Source organism: Scophthalmus maximus, chromosome 18 (assembly GCF_022379125.1).
Source record: "Scophthalmus maximus strain ysfricsl-2021 chromosome 18, ASM2237912v1, whole genome shotgun sequence".
NCBI lineage: Eukaryota > Metazoa > Chordata > Actinopteri > Pleuronectiformes > Scophthalmidae > Scophthalmus > Scophthalmus maximus.
In genome coordinates this window covers 10,821,895-10,831,136 of record NC_061532.1, presented here as the reverse complement: position 1 = coordinate 10,831,136, position 9,242 = coordinate 10,821,895, and the positions used below count along the sequence as shown (strand labels likewise).

Below are 9,242 nucleotides of genomic sequence, written 5' to 3'. Positions count from 1 at the left end.
TGTGTTCATTTCAGACAGAGCCAGCTATGTTTTTCATCTTAATGCTGAGCTAGCTAATCAGCTGCTTCTTATTTACAATAAAGTCATATGAGAGTGGAAATATTCGAATTCACTGCAACAAAGTGAAGAAACTTATTTCCCAAAAAATTGAATTATTCCTTTAAACTCACTAACTAACCCAGCGGTAAAATGGGACTTACACATACTACATATGCATTATTCTGTATTCACGCTCTGCTTTAGATAGAAGCTAGATTTATTCCCCAAATGAATAGCTATTAGGAGTCCCCAGGGTCCCAAGAAGCCTGAAGAGTTAAAAGATAAAAATCACATTTAGCAGTCATCACAGGAGGATTTCTCATAGGGAAATGTACTTTTGTGAGACCTTAGATGTTTGGCTTCTAACATATACTTATTGTCAAAATGAAAATCAGCTCTTGGGACCCGAGCACAGTCTACATGGCGTGTACAGTGGAGATTAAAGGAAGCCTCGCCAGCCCTATATCATGAAACAAATCAGACATCAGATGGTTTGATCTTCAAAGTTGATGTGAACTGTCAGCACCTCGTGGAATTTTGCAGACATTGTTGTAACAGGGTCAGCACTACTCTCTTTTATCTCCTGCACAACCTTTAACTAATTTGTGAAAGGTCGGCGGTGTTAGTTTCTCTCTGCCAAGGCCTCATTAATGTCAGAGGGGATGACTTCAAGACAAACAACCACAGCGGGCCTTTCCAAATGGCCTGAAAAATTGGGTGACTCATCTAATTTAGAGCTGCATTTTAAGGGACCATAAATCCTCCCTTTCAGTAGACGGTTCTGTCTTTCACCACTTCTCAGAAGCCGATATGTGTCATGATTTTGGAGATTTTATGTTTTGCATTACATCATCCCCCCAAGCTACAGGGATTTACATATCCGTGGGTTTCTGGGGGGGGGGGGGGATCAGCGCTACGCTGTGCTCATCCGTGAAATGACCTTTTCAACTTTTTTTTGTAGTTGTTGTTTAGCTTGTGATCGCTCACCTCTTCTGTCTGTGTAAAGCTAATTGGATACAGCACAGCCAGGTGGAATAAATGCAGGAAATAAAACATAAAGGTATTGTCTCCATGAAAACAGTGCGCATTCAGCATTTTAAGCACATCACTGGAGCCGGAAAGGACTGGCAGAGGGAATAGGGGGAAAAAAACTAGAAATGTTGGACAGGTCTGTGAATAGACTGCAAAATCCTCTCTTCCCCTCACACACACACACGCACGCACACACACACACACACACACACACACACACACACACACACACTCCCCCCATGTTTTGGTTCCCCAGGATGTAGAATTACCATGCATATAATTACTTTAGCAGGAAATGCCAAGGAAAGGATTAACATATAGAATATTCATTCATATTAAAAGAAGTCCATTATGTTTGCCTATAAATCTTCCAATGCTGTTTAGCCTTTTTTATTATCATCTTGACATACTAACTACACGGTTGTTATTATGGTATTATTAAAGACTGAATATGCCCCTCATTGAAAGAGAATTTTAAATTTTAGTTTGCTTGGAACTCGGTAGTCCTTCTCCTATGCAGCTCTGACCTAGTTAGCAACTTCCCCAAAAATCCTTTATCAGTCAAATCAATTATCTCGGATTAGCAGACATTAAAGACCCACTAGAATTTCACAACATCACCTCACTGATATGGTTTAGAGATGGGGCAACCAAAATCAATGGAGCAGCAGCTCCTCTCTTTGAAATCTCTCACAATGGCGCAGCTTCCTGGGCAGACCTGCTGTGTCTCAGGGGGGTCAGCAGCTCAGTGCGGCTGAAGATCGCCTGGAGGTGTGACAGCCGCCCTCTGATCTACCGGTGCCTCTGAAGATCTGAGGACACTTTGCCCATTTCGTCAGATGGAAGCGCTCCCCGCATTAAAGCAGTGGCACTTGAGCAAGCCACACAGGCAACACAGCGTGAGGCTCCATATTCCAGCATCTTCCTGAAAAATAAAAGGCCGAAAAAATGTTAGAGGCAGATATTCTACGACCAAGCTGTGTGGGTCCCAGGCATGCTTTGAATCATTTTAAGGTTTTCTTAATTAGACAGCCGTTATTCAGTATAGCTCAGACAGGGCACAGTAGAGTCATGGTGAAAAGCATTTTAACTAACACCCACTTTGCTTCACACCTCGAATGGTAGACGACGCTGAATGCCATTCCGTGCCCCTCAGCAGCAGCTTTGTTGAAATTTGTAAATCGCTGTTGAGAAATGATCCCATTGCCACAGATGAATTTTATGCTTGAGAAAATTCTATTTTCTGGTCAATTTGAGGAAGAAAGAGAAGGCTTGCATGACTGAGCTGCAAATGAATTTTTACTGTCTTTACACTGGCTTCCTTCCTCTTTTCCCAGGGGCTTTGCTGTTTTGGGCGACTGAGCCTTACCCAGCGTTCTGTCACCGCTGCACACTGCACATGGGCAGCAGATGTTAGCAGTCTGCGTGCCAGGATGGTTGTGGTACCATTCTACCGCTTGTACCATTTAGACAGATGTGGCTTCATCGCAGGCAGAGAGTTTGACAAACACACCTGTGGCCAGGACCACCTGTTTCTGTTGACCCACACATTCCTGCAGCTCGCAGTCAGCGGAATCAATGAGCTCCAAATACTGCTCTGACAAATGTTTGATTTTTTTTTAGGATACATAAAGACTAATGCTGTCTTAGTTTTTGTACTTCCGAACACATACTTGCTATTTTGAGGGCATTAGTGCGTCTGATACCTGCATGAATGTGTGTGCAAAATTCAGCAACCACCCATCCAATAGCTGTCAAGAAATTTATGTCTACGATGAGTGAAATAGAGTAGGGGGATCACCAAAGTCACTAGGATTCATCTTCTGGGGACAGTGAAAATCTGCACAATATCTCATGACAACCTGTCGTGGAGTTGTTGAGATATTTCAATCTGCACCAGAGTGGTCCTCGCCTCTAGTCAGGCTGAAATATTATTGTTATTTTACTTCAGGCCGTGTCATGTCTGAGAAGAGCAACACATTAACAAAAGCTAGAGATCAGTGCAGTCAAGTGCAGAGAAGATGCCACCTGGGTTCAAAGCCAGAGCATAACATATGATGACTTAATGAGCTGTGTGCAGGATTTTCAAGAAATTGTATCAAATATTCATGAAGATTTTTCAATGGCAGTTACATTTAATTGTAAGAGATTTCTCCCCTCTCCTGGTTAATAATAGAATACACCAGGTATAGGCACCTCACTAGCAGTAATGGCTGGAGACATTATCTTCTGCTCAGAGCGTTTTTCATCCGGATCAAACGATCGTCATCCGGGAGCGCGCACACAGCCAGACATCATCATGACAGCCATGCCTTAAATTCAAGGGTTCACCGAGGCGAATGTGTCTCTGCCTGCTCGAGAGAGGGAGGATGGGTAGATTTTGGCATAGAGGATATGAGCTGCAGCTGGCTGGTCCTCTATCGCCGGCAGTCACAGTCAGTCTCCTCATCTTCCCCCGTCAGCGTCCCAGGGGAAGCAGGAATTGACGTGCCATTAAAGAGGCTTTGAAGAAAGGAAACTGTCAGCACGACTGCCTCTGCTTTTTCGAGCAGCGAAGGAATGGAAATTCAGATCTGGGTGCAATGAGGACAGAGAGCTGTGGAAATACATCTCACTATATTTTGTGTGCTACGAGGTGCGAGAGTTGGGTAGAGCTGTCTCTAAAGCAAAAAACTGTAATGTAGAATTTCAATTTTTTTTCCCCACTGACAAAAGAAAAACAAGAACAAAGTATGTCTTATACAAAAAAAAGTAAGAGAGTTGTCTGTGATTGTTGGCAGACGTTTTGCATTGAACACAGCCGACATCCATATTTGTAATTAATCATAGTTGAGGGAGCATCAGTCAAGATTTTTTTCATTTGGTAATCATATGATAATTTGAAATAAATTAAAGTAATGACACATTTCAGTTTGTCCATGGCCTTAGTGACCTCTGACACAGACCCAATTATCTCATAATACACACACCATAACCCACAATGATGTCATGTGTATAATAACTAGTATGGTGACTCGGCAGAGGAGATGACCTCATTTCCTGGAGTTTTGGGGACTTTCTCTTTTGGCCTGAACGTTGTCGTTAAACTTCAAATTACACACGTCAGGCCTAGTGCTTACGTTTGCATCAGCTGGTATAAAATTGTGGGAAAAGAAAACCAAGAACGCTAATAGTTTGTCTTTTCTTTGTGGGGGAACTGTTGACCCAGGCCCGTCTACCCTCACTTAAGATAAATGATGTGCTTCTGTTAAACACATTACTGTAAATAGAAGTGGCTGCACGGCGGCGTCTATGCAAATGTCAAATACAATACGTGAAATTTTTAGATTCGATGAATACATTTTATGCTTGTCATGAAAAGTAACACCCGAGAGCAATATTGCCTCTTGAGCAAAACAGTTTTTGAAAATCGTTATCCACATCAATTCAGTTCGTGCCACACTGTAACCTTCATGCCTCATATTTCACGCTGTTTCTCTGAATGATTTTCTGCATTGTTTGTCTGCGACATCTCTCTGAATAAGCATGCGCCCCGCCCCTCCCCACAAACACCACCACCGCCACGTCTGGTAGCACAACTGGTGTGGGATCAAAAGACTTTGTGTAAACAACCCATGAAAAGGGTTATGTTACGGATGACACCATTGCTTAATTACAGTGTCTTTTACACAAAGCGGAGTCTTGTCTGTCCCCACCATGGAGGATTATACAGCCAAATGATGCCTGTTGTTACTCGGCTTTAAAATGTTTATGGCAGAAGCAGTGAAATGTTTAATAGAGAATAAAACAAACATGGTTTATCATTATACGAAGTAACTCATCATGGTGAACTGATTGAATGTGACATCCAGTCGTCCATGTAGCTGCCTCTGATGCCCCTAAGTCCACAGCTTTATGTCACAAGTGCGGTTTAAATGAGGATTGGGAGCGCTGAGGTCACATGCATTGGACGACCTTTCACCTCCTTTGCGAGACTGTCACTTCCTGGCACGACATGTCATCTGTGCATGAGCTGGTTTCTCATAGATCGGCACAAAAAGACAACCTAAAAAACGTTTCGTGATTTCCGAAAAGGCGTATTCATATGAACCAAAGGCAGAAACACCCTCCATTATTTGAATCGATCACATGTCCTCATCATCATTCCACTTTGCATTTCCATTTCATATTCTTGTGAGGACGTGAGAAAAAAATGTCTTGTCTTTACAGTGATTTGTAAAATGATGTTTAACATGTTTTATGTTTATGTCACTTGGTTCATTTGACCTTTAACCCCACAATCTTAGAACAAAAGGGCTTTGTCTATTACTTACAAGTGAGCTATTTTGTAATATCCTTCAATTGAGAATGAAAACTACTAAAATATCGTGGTCTTCCATTCATAAACCTTCTCACATCTTACTAATGATTTTAAACCTGACCTTGGGATGTTGGTTTGGTATTTCAGTCCTGAAACACTTACAGGGCAGCTACATTCCCAGAAGCACACCTCATCTGTCCAGACTGGACATAAAAGACAGCCACAACATCCACAAGTCGACTTCTTTTCAATGAAAAAGCCCGACAGGTTGTCAGACGGGGAATTTTTATAGCCACAGCTTTGAAGTCCTCACCCTGATTCAGCCGAGGAAGTGAATGTTTGCTCAACAGAAAGTCGAGGGAGAGGCATGCGGGTGGACAGAAATAGCTACAAAAACTTTCGCCCCTCTTTCAGGTGGGCGGACAGGGATTTGGGGCAGGAGCAGGGGCAAACAATGACATCAGGATCACCTCCCACACACACACATTTCAGTGGTGATTTAGGCGTTGACACATTAGGATTAAGTGATGTCATGCCCTAAGCAGCTTGTCTGTGGTCTCCCTCTGGGACCCCGCTGACCCCTCAGGAGCCACCTGCAGTTCAAAAACATCACCCATGCAGACGTATCAGGGGGCTGCACAGGAGAGGCCACTGCCCAGATGGCCAACAATGGGAGTCAGAGATGAAAAGGGCCCAAACCAGTGCATCATAGCATTCCTGCTGAGTGTTGTCAACCTGGTGAGGGGAAATCCACCACAGGAACGCTGGGGACTTTGCCTGAGATCGGTCGGTCTGCTGGTCATGAGACCTTTGAAATAATGACAATGACAATGACATTGCAACCTTGTCTGTTTGGAATTGATGGAACGTTGCCAGGTTGTAAAAATATATATATACATAATATTTGACAGGTGTGTATCCTCCAGTAGCATATAACTTGCTCTGTCCCTTGAGCTATTTAAGTCTGTACCTGCATTAATGAACTGAATGCCGCCCTGACAACTTATTTTTTACGATGAGAAGCTCATGGCGCCTTGTTAATGACTCCCGTCTGCAGTTAATAATGTTCGTCAGTCATTAGCAGGTCTCAGGCCTCTCGTTTCCTGTGAGGCATTCGAGATGAAATTAAAAAAAAATTTAAAAACTGAAAAGAAGAAAGAAGAATGAGATACCACACTTACGCCAGAGATGTACTTGCTTTTTATACACCACTATTTTTAGATATCAAAGGCAAACGACAACAATCGTGGCCGCCCTCGCGGTGAGGCCGATATCGTGACAAGGGCAAATTTCTGCCGCTACACTGCTACTACCATCAACGCGCAGACCAGGCCAGTGAACCAAACGTACACAGGATACAGCAAATCTGTGATGAATGGCTCACTACTGAGCTATTAAACTTTAAAAAATGATTTAATAATCATAATATTTCAAACTGGATACAGTAAGTCAGTTAGTGGACATGAATTGAATTACATGGAAAGCGGTCCCAGCAGCTCTGTACCTGGGCTGCCACTTATTAATGGGAAACTAAGTACAGGAAACCCCGAGGGCATTCGGTATTAGGTACCTTGGTGACACTTTGGGCGCCGAAGAATATCTCCACATCTTAATTAGTGTTTCTGCCATCCATCCTGAGTAAACTGTGTCACAAACAGCCCAGGGCTGATAGAGACAGGCCCACTCCTGTACAGACGTTAATGCGTGTCTAATGAGTCCATCAGTCTGACAGCACCGCTTCCTGGGGGACCCTCCGTTCAAGACTACCCGTGTATCACAGATGAATGTTCCTGGATTGAGAATGCCATCTGTCATCTTACATCTGACTGTGTGTTTACCAAAGACGGGTTCAACACTTCGTCTGTGTTGTTTTTGGCAAATTAAAACATGTCACGCGTTTCCCATTTCCTCGACATTCTCCACATGTCAAATGCCTGTGTTATGGACAATGTTCCAGGACCATGAGATATGAGGGTATATATATATATATATATATATATATATATATATATATGTGTCAAAAGCCACCAATATATATGAATGATTTACTCTGCAAGAGCTCATGCAGTATAGTAAGGTTTCAATAATTGATGCCACATCCTGTTAGTCACCAACACAACACATCAAGTGAATATGACGTATATCACCTTAACTTTGCATTTCAGGATTAAAAAAATGTTCCCTGGGGGACGAACAGCAAGGTGGAGTTACTCACACAATGTTAAAAGGTTGTTGCACGCTACACATCAGCAACTTCTCCGGAGCACAAGGATTTAAGTCTCACATTCTGCCAAAAAAAAAAGCAATTTCCTCTTGCAGTACTGTAAATATTTTCACCAAGTCTCCTTTGCTATGAATCCTCGGCCTTCAAAGCTTTTCATCCGTCGACACGACTGCCAGCATGCAAACATCACATTACATGTCATCACTCACTCATTTGCTTTTGTCTTTCGCTGTGTGCAGGTGCAAGTCCAAATCACACAACCAGGTCAAATGTGTGCGTTCGATTAGACAAACGCGATTTAATCCAGCCCACTTTAGATCTTTTTTACAGCTCATATATTAGGAAACAGCAATTTGAAAGTGAATCCAAATCCTTACGCAACAATATACTCTGCAAGCAACTTCCTTGTGAGTGTATTTCTGAAGCTTCACACGCATGATAACTTTACATTTAAAACCAATAGCTAATGTGGATGTGGATGTGGTTCTTAAATTTGAACCTTTGAAAAAGACAGTAACGCAGAAAAACATTTCTATATCACGTTTTCAAAGGAGTGAATGATAAAGGGCCGTGCGTTACGGTTCAGCATTGCTCAGTTACCATGCTGCCTTGTTATTGCTCACGTCTCACATCTCTACGCGTCGTCGTGGGCAGTTGTTCTCTGAGTAACACATCCTCTTGCTTCTGGTCGACTTCCTCCGGGTGTGAAGGAAAAAGCCGTGCGTGCCCTGTGATTCAGGTGTTTGACATACGAAAGGGCAATCATATGATAAGACAGCTGCTTATGGTTTCAGAAAGCACTTTTTGCCCAGATACAGCCTGTGTGTGTGTGTGTGTGTGTGTGTGTGTGTGTGTGGCAGTGTGGGTGGGGGGTGGGAACTTGTTTACAGCTCACTCACGCAGCTTTGAGTCCTCTCAACAGGAGAAGAAAGACCGTGCGCACCAGAACTTGGCAGAGCGAGAGTGCAGCGCTCTACCGGTGAGTTTTTCAAGGGATAAAAATACTGGTGGTGAGCAGCCCCCGAGCTCCGAGCTTTAGACTGGAGGTACAGCAGCCCTCTGGGCTCTGAAGCATCACGATCTGTGGCAGGCAGCCCGGGGTGCTGAAGTAGGTTAAAACCACATCTCCATGATATGCAAATGCCCGGTGTGTCTTCAGATTGAACTTGGTGGGAAAGAAAAGTTGCCTTTTTCAAATCGTGGTACCATGGAGCATGGCACCCTGGATCATGTGTCATTTGTTATTGTTGATATTGTTATACTGTTTTACTGCTGTACTGTTTTGTTTCTTTGTTTCTGAATCATTTTTTTTTTTTTAGTTAAACTCCCCCACGCTTTTTTTTTCTTCCCGCAGCCTGCGAAAGGGTTTGGAGTGGATAAAACCACTTCAGCACTAACCACTGACTATTATACTGATATAATACATTCCATGAATTGAAATGGAGGTTGTGTGACGTCTGGGCCGACTACAGTATGTGATATATCACAATTCTGGGGAGAAATAGGGGTTGCGTGAAGTAAGGGAAACCTTTAGTGAGCAGATTATGAGGGCGAGGAGCTGAGCGAGAGACTCGGTGCCAACCAGCCCTGCAGCCTGGCAGCTCTCTGCCTGATTGGTCTCAATGGACAACAGGGATGGAGGGCAGA

The 9,242-nt window shown here is 43.2% G+C and overlaps 1 long non-coding RNA gene across 1 annotated transcript; it reads right to left on the bottom strand.

Moving 5' to 3' along the window:
• Positions 1-1,435: 1,435 nt before the first annotated feature.
• On the bottom strand, positions 1,436-8,401 carry LOC118289933. Its single transcript, XR_004786283.2, has 2 exons — positions 8,196-8,401; positions 1,436-1,996 (listed from the first exon to the last, which is right to left on the bottom strand). It is a non-coding gene; the product is annotated as an uncharacterized LOC118289933 (long non-coding RNA).
• Between the last annotated feature and the right edge of the window lie 841 nt (positions 8,402-9,242).